Source organism: Amblyraja radiata, chromosome 19 (genome assembly GCF_010909765.2).
Source record: "Amblyraja radiata isolate CabotCenter1 chromosome 19, sAmbRad1.1.pri, whole genome shotgun sequence".
Classification (NCBI taxonomy): domain Eukaryota; kingdom Metazoa; phylum Chordata; class Chondrichthyes; order Rajiformes; family Rajidae; genus Amblyraja; species Amblyraja radiata.
In genome coordinates this window covers 1,872,199-1,885,353 of record NC_045974.1, presented here as the reverse complement: position 1 = coordinate 1,885,353, position 13,155 = coordinate 1,872,199, and the positions used below count along the sequence as shown (strand labels likewise).

At 48.3% G+C, this 13,155-nt stretch overlaps 1 protein-coding gene across 1 annotated transcript in view; it reads left to right on the top strand.

The window, feature by feature from the left end:
- The window catches only part of lrp6 (LDL receptor related protein 6), a 128,160-nt gene that overhangs the window by 15,027 nt on the left and 99,978 nt on the right, over positions 1–13,155 (top strand). The window lies entirely within an intron of this gene.

Genomic DNA, 13,155 nt, shown 5'->3' with positions numbered 1-13,155 from the left:
TCTGTCTGAACATTGTTCTGTGTTCATTTATCATCTATCCAGATGAGAAGATAATCTTTCTTATTCCCTTGCTGTGAATCCCAGGCCAATATCTCTTGCATTGTAAATGCCAGCATTTAGTGTTTGGATCCCCAGCAGTAGGTGTGGGTTGAGAAGAGATTTTGGAACGAATGATGGAGAATCTGTCTATGTTCTATGCAGCATCTGATGTGGACCCTGCCTGGTCTACAGCAAGACCAAAGCATGGATCGGGGAGGCACAGTGGTGCAGCGGTAGAGTTGTTACCTCACAGCACCAGAGACCCAGGTTCGATCCTGACCTCGGGGTGCTGTCTGTGTGGAGTTTGCACGTTCTCCCTGTGACCGCGTGGGTCTCCTCCCACATCCCAAAGATGTGCAGGTTTGTAGGTTAATTGGCCCTCAGTAAAATTACCCCGAGTGTGTAGAGAGTGGATGCAAGAGTTGGGATAACATGGAACTAGTGTGAACTTGGGTCTGATGGTCACCGTGGACTCAGTGGGCCAGAGGATCTGTAAACTCGTATCAAATCAGGCACTTTCATTTGTCCACATTTTCTATAATATTTTGCGATGAAGAGATTGTGGTTCATTTGCAGGTACCTCATTACTTACAAGATACATTTATTTGTCACATGGTACACAAAAATGCTGGAGAAACTCAGCGGGTGCAGCAGCATCTATGGAGCGAAGGAAATAGGCAACATTTCGGGCCGAAACCCTGAAGGAAATAGGCAACGTTTCGGGCCGAAACCCTTCTGGGTTTCGGCCCGAAACGTTGCCTATTTCCTTCGCTCCATCGATGCTGCCGCACCCGCTGAGTTTCTCCAGCATTTTTGTCTACCTTCGATTTTCCAGCATCTGCAGTTCCTTCTTAAACAAACTATTTGTCACATGTGCCAGTTGGCACAGTGAAATGTGATCACCTTACAGCCATATAATAAAAATAAAGAACACAACACACGATAAGAGTTCAACATAAAACATCCCCCACAGAGCAGAATCAAAAGTTTCCCACTGCGAGGGGTTGGACAGGCTAGATGCAGGAAGATTGTTCCCGATGTTGGGGAAGTCCAGAACAAGGGGTCACAGTTTAAGGATAAGAGGGAAATCTTTTAGGACCGAGATGAGAAAATCATTTTTCACACAGAGAGAGTGGTGAATCTGTGGAATTCTCTGCCACAGAAGGTAGTTGAGGCCAGTTCATTGCCTATATTTAAGAGGGAGTTAGATGTGGCCCTTGTGGCTAAAGGGATCAGGGGGTATGGAGAGAAGGCAGGTACAGGATACTGAGTTGGATGATCAGCCATGATCATATCGAATGGCGGTGCAGGCTCGAAGGGCCGAATGGCCTACTCCTGCACCTATTGTCTATGTTTCTATCTGAGGGAAGGCACCAAAGTCAGTCACTTCCTCTGATGTTCACCCGTGGTCAGGGCCTCCGGAGCCCTCCACTGTCGCTGCTACCGGCATCCCGCCGCTCAGGCCTCACTCGCCGGGATGTTGGAACTCCGACGTCGGGACTGGAGGCCAACTTGTAGAGTTTATATTGCCGTTGCCAGAGAAAAAAGATCAGTATGCCCAGCTACGCTGGTCCACAAAACATCCAAAACCAAAGTTGGTATTTAGTGGATGGTGTTTTGCAATTATTTAATAACATTATTCAAGGCAGTTTATCCTTCCAGATTGGAAAGTATTTAAGTTCAATTATCTGACCCTCTTTAATTGCTGCTAACCTGCTATCCTTTTTACATGAATTGATTATTGGAAAACGTGCAAGAAAGATCTGAATTATTCAGAATCGTATTATCTCCAATTAATTCACCACAACTGTGATTCTATTTGCCGTTATATTTAATGAAGAAAATGTATTAATTCCAGACTTTGTGTTGTGTAATTAATTTCAGCTGGGGTGCAAATTTGTCTTTGGTCTCTAGAACTAAAATTAGATACCTAGTTGTGATTCCCTCTGGATCTCTGCTTCCACAGTATGGAATATTGAGGGGGATACCACTGGCCACACATTATTTTACCGTTAAATCTTTTAAGAACTTGATATAAAAATCTATTAACAGTACCTTGTAGAGACCAATCAATGCCTAATTCCCTGCGATCCGAGTCTGGAGACGGGCCTCAACCCAAACCCTCGCCTGCCCATTCCCTCCACAGATGCTGCCTGACCCACAGAGTTCCTCCGGCACTTTGTGTTTTGCTCGAGTTTCCAGCATCTGCAGTTCCTTGTGTCCACAATCCTCTCCAGATCATTGTTATGAATTGCAGTAAAGCTCCAGTAATCGGGCCTTCACTTGTACAAGACCCGTACATTTTCTAGTCTGGAGACCCGAAACGTCACCCATCCCTTCTATCCAGAGATGCTGCCTGTCCCGCTGAGTTTGTGACCATCTACATTTTCTAGATTGTTGGATGTTACTTTTATTAATAACACTCCAGGCACCCACCACTCTTGGGGGGGGGGGGATAAAAACTAGCCTTGCGCATCTTTCACTATCTCCTGTTAAATCTGTGCCTTCTAGTCTTTGACATCTCCACCCTGGTGAAAGGGGTTCTGATAGTCTACCCTCAGTAATGTTATATGGTGGGTTTGATGCAGACATCACTGATGAATGTGAAGGGCAGGTGATTGGAATCTGCCTTGTTCGACGTGGTCACTATTTGATACTCTTGAGCATAAGGTCATAAGTGATAGGAGCAGAATTAGACCGGTCGGCCCATCAAGTCTACTCTGCCATTTCTCTCCCTCCTAAACCCGTTCTCCTGCCTTCTCCCCATAACCCCTGACACCCGTGCTAATCAAGAATCTATCTATCTCTGCCTTAAATATCTACTGACTGCCTCCACAGCTTTCTGTAGCAAAGAATTCCACAGATTCACCGAATAGATTCCACCAAGCCTCCTTCCTAAAGGAATGTCCTTTAATTCTGAGGCTGTGACCTCTGGTTCTAGACTCTCCCACTCGTGGAAACATCCTCTCCACATCCACTCTATCTATGCCTTTCATTATTCTGTAAGTTAATGTGTGCTCTCTGTGGTGGTGATTGGTTTTGGTTTCACCGGGTGCCAGACAGCCAGTGACGGCAGGTTTGGTGAGATGCAGCGTTTGTGTCAATGGCAGTCTCTGGCAAAGACCCTACAGCGAGCAAGGTAGTCCACTTGATGAAAAAGACGTAGTACGGTCATGGGCAGATTCGTGGGTCATTTTCGGCCCCATTTCCGTAACCGGCTTCCGTCTCCGCACCAAAGATCCCGTAGCGGAGCAAAGATACTAGTGCGGAGACGGAAGCCGGTTACGGAAACATCCTCATAAAAATAAAAGTTATTTGGTAAAAATCTTCTCCTCATTTTCAGAATTATAATTTATTAACACAAACTGTTCCCCCGCAACGTTGATTACACTGCGAGTCGGTTCGGGTCGGGTCCGGTTACTGAAATGGATGAAAAAAAGGCCCACGTTCCGCTCCGTTGCATACTACACGTCAGCCCATTGCATTTAGCAGGAGTGGTCTATCTTGCTCCGCTATAGGATCTTTGGTGATAATGCAGCGGGTGAGTGGGTTTCCCACAGCGCCGGAGACCCGGGCTCCATCCTGACTATGGGTGCTGTCTGTACAGAGCTTGTACTGTACGTTCTCCATGTGACCACGTGGACTTTCTCCGAGATCTTCCGTTTCCTCCCTCGCTCCGAAGACGTAAAGGTTTTTTGTTTAATTGGCTTTGGTAAAATTGTGAATTGTCCCCAGTGTGTGTAGGATAGTGCTAGTGTACAAGGATCATTGGTCAGCATGGACTCGGTGGGCCGAAGGGCCTGTTTCTGCACTGTATCTCTAAACTAAATTAAACCTTCGTCCTCCCCTCCCCCACGTAAAAATAAAAGTTATTTGGTAAAATCCTTCTCCTCATTTTCAGAATTATAATTTATTAACACAAACTGTTCCCCCGCAACGTTGATTACACTGCGGGTCAAGTCAAGTCGGGTCGGGTCCGATTACGGAAATGGATGAAAAAAAGGCCCACGTTCCGCTCCGTTGCGTACTACACGTCAGCCCATTGCATTTAGCAGGAGTGGTCTATCTTGCTCTGCTATAGGATCTTTGGTCTCTGGTCTTCCTCTTGTTTGGCTCGTTGCTGTGGAGGATGGAACCTGGCGCTCAGTGTTGCTAGCAGAGTTCACACTGAATGCTGTTAAGCAGCCTATTGACATTGAAGTGTGCTTGCTTGTACTGAACAATGCATTCCAGCACTTTGATTTGAATGCAGACTAATTGAGTTGGATTTGTTCTAGTTGTGGAAAGAATAGACTTGGACAATGTTCCATTGATAGGTGCCAGTGTATTGCAAATGTACTGAAGATAGACACACAAAGCTGGAGTAACTCAGCGGGTCGGGTTTGGTTAACGGTTAGCTAGCTTAGGTTCAGGCCCTTCAGCCCACCGAGTCCATGCCGACCATCGATCACCCGCTCGCACCGGTTCTACATTATCCCATTTCCTCATCCAAGTCAAGTCAAGTCACACTTATTTATATAGCACATTTAAAAAACAACTCTCATTGGCCAAAGTGCTTTACATTTGTTATAAGAATAATATAAACAAACAAACTACATACATATATACATATAGTCCTCGCTCAGTGGATGTCATCCACTCCTTACACACAATTCACAGAGGGGCCAATTAACAAACAAACCCACACGTCTTTGGGATGTGGGAGGAAACCGGAGAACCCGGAACAAAATCGAAGTGGTCACCTTGAGAATGTGCAAACTCCACACAGACAGCGCCCGAGGTCTGGATTGAACCGGGGTCTCTGTTGCTGTGAGGCAGCAACTCTACCAGCATATCCATCCACCTGCAGAAAAGCCTCTTAAACATCAGTACCGTACCTGCCTCCATCACCACCACAGCCCTCACCACAATCTTTTTTTTAAACTTGCTCCACACGCCTCCTTTGCATTCTGCCCTCTAGTCTTTGACATCCCCACCCTAAGGTGCAAGTTCTGACTGTACCCTATCTCTGCCACGGAAGGCAGTGGAGGCCATTTCACTGGATGTTTTCAAGAGAGAGCTCTTGGGGCTAACAAAATCAAGGGATATGGGGGAAAAAGCAGGAACGGGGCACTGATTTTTCATGATCAGCCATGGTCATATTGAATGGCGGTGCTGGCTCGAAGGGCCGAATGGCCTACTCCTGCACCTATTGTCTATGCCTCTCATAATTCTTTCAGGTATGTGTGATGCACGGTTTATGCACGCCATCATGGTAAGGTGTGTGTCCATTCCTGATACCATTCTGTGTTTAAGAAGGAACTGCAGATGCTGGAAAATCGAAGGTAGACAAAAGTGCTGGAGAAACTCAGTGGGTACAGCAGCATCTATGGAGAGAAGGAAATAGGCAACGTTTCGGGCCGAAACCCTTCTGGGTTTCGGCCCGAAACTTTGCCTATTTCCTTCAGGGTTTCGGCCCGAAACGTTGCCTATTTCCTTCAGGGTTTCGGCCCGAAACGTTGCCTATTTCCTTCGCTCCTTAGATGCTGCTGCACCCGCTGAGTTTCTCCAGCATTTTTGTCTACCTACCATTCTGTATTCTTATTTGTGTGCAGAAAGGAACTACAGATGCTGGTTTACCTGAGCAGGGGCAGCATTAACAGAAGAACATTGTAATCCTGCATTGATTTACACACTGCTTCTGATTTGGGGAAAAAGCATGTGAGGTTTTTGGAGGAATTAAATGATCAATGTTGCTTTGGTTGGAGAAATAAGGTGTAGATAGACATAAAAAGCTGGAGTAACTCAGCGGGCCAGGCAGCGTCTCCGGAGAAAAGGAATAGGTTTTAGTGGTCTGAGAAACAACTACTGGGGGTTTCAACAAATCTTTATTCACAAGTTCGATTGCCAGTATGCAGGTTCTACAGACACGTCTGCCCACAACGGTGGTCTGCGCTGAACTAACGCGCGCAAGTGAAAACCGCGCGAAACAAGCGGCCTCTCCCGAGTCACGTGACCGCGGCTTCCGAACGCCGGGTTCGATCTCTTGCGTATGCCAGCAGGCGCCGCAACAAGGTGACATTTTGGGTCGAATCTTGAGGAAGGGTCCCGACCAGAAACGTCGCCCATTCCTTCTCTCCAGAGACGCTGCCTGTCCCACTGAGTTACTCCAGAATTTTGTGTCTCGTATCTCCTGCGTAAACCAGCATCTGCTGTTGCTTCCTGCACCAATAAGAATGTGTGTTTCTTGCCACCACTTCTGCATCTTTCGTGTGGCGTGCACAGCCTAAAGTTGTTGGACAACTTGTACTATTTGATCTTCTGATTGTGCACGTCGAGTTGATTGCATTAGTCGAAACAGGGCGGACCACGTGAAGGTTGCAATCTTCCACCCCTTGCCACCACTCTGCAGCTGAAACTGCCAAACTCCCCCCCCCCTCCCCTTCCCCCCCCCCCCCCCTTCCCCTCCCCCCCCCTCCCCTCTCCAGCAAGTCCTCAATGTAATTTGGTAAATGGTCATTAAAGATCGACACAGATGCACATTTGGTGCAAGGGCAAGGATAGATTGGATGAGTGGAAGATGAGGTTGTAATTGGACTCAGCATGTGGTTATATTGGGAGTGGCCGTCCGGCCAGCCGGCAGTGTGATTATATGTGAGGGGGGAGCAAATAGCCGGTGGTGTTGCCATAGCTGAGACTGGCAATCATGACCAACTCTGCTGTGTAGTCTTTGCAGAATTGAGCGTGACTTAGTTGCTTTGCGTCTGGTTCCGTTTAACTGGTTTCCTTTGAAGCGGCTCCATGTGGCAGTGAGTGTGAACGCCAACATGGCCAATGTGAGCGGCAGGCAGGGCCTGTGGTCATCGGGGGGAGAGGGGTCGGCATCCTGCCTGATCTCTGCAGACATGGGAGCCATTTCTCCACCTTGTTTTGTAGTTAACTGCCTGATCTTTTCACTCTCCATCACGCTGCAGCTGAACAAGATCAGATCTGATCTTGAACATTGTTAAATACATCCACATGTTGTTCAACTTTGGCTTATGGAGAATTTGGCATGTGTGTGAGGCACTGTGTGTGTGAGGGTGTGACTGACTTTGTGTGTGTGTGTGTGTGACTGTGTGTGTGTCTGTGTGTGACTGTGTGTGTCTGTGTGGGTGTGTGTGACTGTGTGTGTGTGTGACTGTGTGTGTGTGTGTGTGACTGTGTGTGTGTGACTGTGTGTGTGACTGTGTGTGACTGTGTGACTGTGTGCGTGTGTGTGTGTGTGTGTGACTTGTGTGTGACTGTGTGTGTGTGTGTGTGACTGTGCGTGTGTGTGTGACTGTGTGCGTGTGTGTGTGTGTGACTGTGTGTGTGACTGTGTGTGTGTGTGTGTGACTGTGTGTGTGACTGTGTGCGTGTGTGTGTGTGTGTGACTGTGTGCGTGTGTGTGTGTGTGTGTGTGACTGTGTGCGTGTGTGACTGTGTGACTGTGTGTGTGTGACTGTGTGCGTGTGTGTGTGTGACTGTGTGTGTGACTGTGTGTGACTGTGTGCGTGTGTGTGTGTGTGTGACTGTGTGTGTGACTGTGTGTGTGACTGTGTGTGTGTGTGTGTGACTGTGTGTGACTGTGTGTGTGACTGTGTGCGTGTGTGTGTGTGTGTGTGTGACTGTGCGTGTGCCAAGAGTGTTTTATTGTTGTATGTCCCGGATGGGACAATGAAATTCCTACTTGCTGCAGCACAACAGAATATGTGAATATTAAAACATAGTACACAACAGAGGAGGAGACAAAAAAGGAAAAAAGTTCAATAAATAACAAATATAGTGCAATAATAATATAGTCTTTTGCAGTTCAGAGCTCAGAGCTTATTTGTTGTTGTGTTTAACAGCCTGATGGCTGTAGGGAAGAAGCTGTTCCTGAACCTGGATGTTACAGTTTTCAGGCTCCTGTACCTTCTTCCCGATGGCAGCGGAGAGATGAGTGTGTGGCCAGGATGGTGTGGGTCCTTGATGATGCTGGCTGCCTTTTTGAGGCAGCGACTGCGATAGATCCCTTCGACGGTGGAGAGGTCAGAGCCGATGATGGACTGGGCAGTGGTCACAACATTTTGTAGCCTTTGTCGCTGTGACCGACTGTGTGCGTGAGACCGGCTGTGTGCGTGAGAGTGCAAAAACACCCAAAGCAGAAGTGAAATAGTCAACAAGCTCAGTCATAGATTTCCTTAAGCAAATTGGCCCTGGGGCTAATTGTTAGTTTGCCAATACAATTGTAGCATTTCAAATGCCTTTGGTAAGGTGTAGAAGGATTCAATCCAATGCAGGCAAACAGCTAGATGCCCCAGTCAGGAGGTTGGGTTGGATGTTCCATTCCTGTGCTGTTACTGCAGTGTACCACTCCAGTAGATCAGTAGTGCAGGGAGGGAGGGTGAGAATGGGCGATGAGCCCAGAGGCTTCCTGTGTGATTCTAGTCTGTGTCAGCGCCGGAGGGGATCTAGGTGTGGCCCCACCACACTGGGTGGACTGGTTTTCCTTGGTTGCAGGGAGCTGCAATCCAGCCTATTGATGAACCCCGGGCAGTCCCTGGCAAATCTGTCACAGCCTCTCCGAACCCTTGGTCAGATGTACGCTCCTAGCTGTCCCAACGCCCTCCTCTGCCTGGGTGCTGCTGTGATTCTCCGATCCGATAGAACTTTATTTGCCCCAGGAGGGGCCAACAGTCATAAAAACACAAGAAGCATGAAACATGAAATTATAGAGACGAGTGGAAAGGATTGTGGATGTGCAAAGATTGGGGTGGTGGGGGGAGGGAAGTGGCCTCAGCCACAGCACAGACAGAGGGGGTCATTCCGTGCTGATTTCTTCCCATGTTTTGGATGTACAGATGTTCTTCATGTAGAGCTGCCGCCTCCCAGCGCCATGGACCCGGGTTCGATCCCAACTACATGCGCTGGCTGTGTGTTCTCCCTGCGGCCGTGTGGGTTTTCTCCGGGTGCTCCGGTTTCCTCCCACACTCCAAAGACGTGCCAGTGTGCATCTGTAGGTTAATTGGCTTTGGTAAAATTGTAAATATTTCCTAGTGTGTAGGATAGTGCAAGTGTACGGGGTGATCACCAGTCGGTGTGCTGAAGAGGGCCTCTCCGCGCTGAACCTGCAAAGTAAAACATCACTCACTACCCATGTTCTCCAGAGATGCTGCCTGACCTGCTGAGTAACTCCAGCACTCTGTGAAACGTCACCTACCCATGTTCTCCACAGATGCTGCCTGACTCGCTGAGTAACTCCAGCACTCTGTGAAACGTCACCTATCCATGTTCTCCACAGATGATGCCTGACCCACTGAGTTATGGTGCAGCAGCATCTATGGAGCTAAGGAAATAGGCAACGTTTCGGGCCGAAATCCTTCTGGAAATAGGCAACGTTTCGGGCCGAAACCCTTACGGGTTTTGGCCCGAAACGTTGCCTATTTCCTTAGCTCCATAGATGCTGCCTGACCCGCTGAGTTACTCCAGCACTCTGTGAAACGTCACCTATCCATGTTCTCCACAGATGCTGCCTGACCCGCTGAGTTACTCCAGCACTCTGTGAAACGTCACCTATCCATGTTCTCCACAGATGCTGCCTGACCCGCTGAGTTACTCCAGCACTCTGTGAAACATCACCTACCCATGTTCTCCACAGATGCTGCCTGACCTGCTGAGTAACTCCAGCATTGTCGGTTTTGTAAACCAGCATTGTATCTACATTTTTGTTTGGGTGTTGCTGATGCTTAATTTAAAAAATATATATATTAGTAATATCGTAAAGGGCCTGTCCCACTTAGGCGATTTTTTTCGGCAACTTATCTGCACCCCGCACGGGGTGACTCCTGTATGGTCGTGAGTAGTCGCTCAAAGAATCGTATCATTTTTTAGTTTCCGCCTTTGAACATTTTCGGCGACCTGCTGCTACTATGATGGGTGCCGGCAAGTCGCCAAAGATAATTGCGTAAGTGGGACAGGCCCTTTAATGTTTTTGGGTCTGTGACAGTTAATTGACAACCTGTAGTATTCATTATTCAATAGATCATAATTAGAATAGTATCTGAGGAATCTGAATCTGAAGAATCGTTTGATTGGATTGATTCAATGATTGAAAGATACACATGGAAACAGGCCCTTCGGCCCACCGAGTCCATGCCAACCATCGTCCACCCGTTCACACCAGTTCTGTGTTATCCCACTTTCTCATCCACTCCCGACACACTGGGTTAGTTAACCCACAAACTTTGGGATGTGGGAGGAAACTCGAGCTCCAGAGGAAACCCACGCAGTCACAGGGAGAACGTGCGAACTCCACACAAACAGCATCTGATGTCTGTATGGAACCCGGGTCTCTGGCGCTGTGAGGCAGCAGCTCTACCCGCTGCACTCAGACGTGGTGTGAATTCCGCACAGTACGCGTGCCATTTCACTGGCGAGTATTAGCACAAGATGCATTTTGATAAATGCTTAATAGCCCTGTCCCACGGTACGAGTTCATTCCAAGAGCTCTCCCGAGTTTAAAAAAAATCAAACTCGTGGTAAGCACGGAGAATGAACGTAGCGGGTACGTCGGAGCTCGGGGACGTCTCTTTGCGGCTCGTAACGCTAATGGCAGGTACTCGGGAAGACTCGCTAACAGCAGGTAAGCACGGGAAGACTAGTGAAGATTTTGCAACATGTTGAAAAATGTCCACGAGAGCCCCAAGTACCGACGAGCGACCATTACCGTAAATCTCCAAGTTCGAATCAGGGGAAACTCGGGAGAACTCTTGGAATGAACTCGTACCGTAGGACAGGGGTTTTCGACTTTCAACAGAGCGGGGTGCCATGTACCCTAATAATTCACAATTTTCCGGGACTGTCAGTGATGTGGCTTAAAGCTTGAAGTGTGATAAATGGTGGGTCTCTGGTTGATCAATGATTGTAGGTCTCTGCGCACAAGCAGACCTCGCTCGCTTGCTCCCACAGGAGGCATAACGAGATGAGCCAAGTAGGAAGGCATTCTTTTGGCAGTTGCACCATAATTACTCTATTGTACAAATAGCTTAGTAAGTTTTCTATTAATTACCCAAGCCTTCTGCAACCCTCCCGCTGTGATCAGTTAGGGCTGATTACTTTGCCTGCAGCAGAGAAAGAACATTCCTGCAACCTTATCCAGGAACACATTCAAAGCTTCTATTAGGTTCGGGGTTTTATTTTTGCTGTTGGACTTTGGGGGGGCTGGGAAATAAGCTTTGGGATGGAACGCTGAACAGTACAGTCATACGTGATAGGAGCAGAATTAGGCCATTCGGCCCATCAAGTCTACTCCGCCATTCAATCATGGCTGATCTACCTCTCCCTCCTAACCCCATTCTCCTGCCTTCTCCCCATAACCTCTGACACCCGTACTGATCAATAATCTATCTATCTCTGCCTTAAAAAGGAGGAGGAGCCATCTTGGGGAACGGCTGCTAACCATGATGACCTTGTGTATTGATGATGTCCTTATTAAACCAGCAGCCGTCCGTTTAATTCATTTTTTTTCCAGTTTTTAGTTAGTTTTGTTCGTCGTTTTTTTCGGAGAAATTGACTTCTTATTGTGGGGGGAAGGGGGTAACCTTAACTTCTAGGTCCCTACCTGGTCGGTGAGGCAGCTTTTTCTCTGGGCTGCCCAGTCGACCCGTCCTCGTGGCCTACCAGCGGGCGTGGAGCGCCGTTTCCTGGCGGGGACCGCCCAGCACCTCGGCTTCGTTGGCGGCACAGCGCTGGGGCGCCATCGTGGAGCGGAGCGGGCGATGCCTTGCCTGGGTCGCCGCGCTGGATTGACGCGCTGGAGCTCCGGTGAGCTGTGACCGCCGAGATCAACGCCTCCGGGCTGCGGATCTGCGGAGCGGAGCGGGCGGCGCCGACATTAACATCGGGAGCCTGGGAGCTCCAACCCGGCGCGTCCTTGTCGGCTTCGGAAGCCAACAATCCCCTGCTAGGAAGCGGCCGTTCCAGGTGGCCCAGCCGCTGTGAGGACTCTCCCGACGCCGGGGCAAGATCACCCGGCCAGAACGGCCAGGAACATCGGGCCTCCGTTGAGGCAACAGCGGTGGCCTTAATAGGCCTGACTTTGGGAGAACTGGGGTTGGGGACTGGACATTGTGCCTTCCCCCACAGTGGTATCCACTGTGGGAGGATGATTTTTTTGTGTGTAAGTAAACATGTGAGTCTGCGTCCAAGATGGCTGTCGGAAGGGAGAGTGGACGCTGGCGCGCTTTAGCTGCCGCTGCTCTCTCTTCACATTGTGTTTTTTTTGATTTTTTGATTTTGTGTCTTTGGAGCGATTTCTATCTTTAATTTGTGTATTGATGATGTCCTTATTATTTATTTTTCTCCGACTATATGTTTTTTTTCTCTTCTGTTTAATCTTTGTACGGTGACCTTGAGATTTGAAAGGCGCCCGAAAATAAAATTTATTATTATTATTATTATTATTAAATATATCCATTGATGGCCTCCACAGCCGTCTGTAACAAAGAATTCCACAGATTCACCACCCTCTGACTAAAGAAATTCCTCCTCATCTCCTTCTTAAAGGAACGTCCTTTAATTCTGAGGCTGTGACCTCTGGTCCTAGACTCTCCCACTAGTGGAAACATCCTCTCCACATCCACTCTATCCAAGCCTTTCACTATTCGGTAAGTTAAAATGAGGTCTCCACTCATCCTTCTAAACTCCAGCAGGTACAGGCCCAGTACAGCACAGCTACAGGCCCTTCAGCCCACAACGTCTGTGTCGAACATGATGCCAAGACCAACACCAGTGCATTATCCATATCCCTCCGTGCCTTTGTCCACCTCGCTCTGCCTCGGGAAAGTAACCAACATAAATCAAAGACCTTTCCCACCCTGGTCATTCCTCCGTCTCCCTGGTCCCATCCAACAGAAGATTGAACGCACACACGGACTCAGGAACAGCTTCTTCCCCTCTGTTAGCAGTCTGAAGAAGGGTCCCGAACCAAAAGGTCACCCAACATTTTCCTCCAGAGACGCTGCCTGACCTGCTGAGTTAATCCAGCACTTTGTGTCTATCTTCCATTATTATATATCTTTTTTTCTGCCTAAAAGTCTACTAAACACCACTATTACCCCATTAGGTAGACAAAAA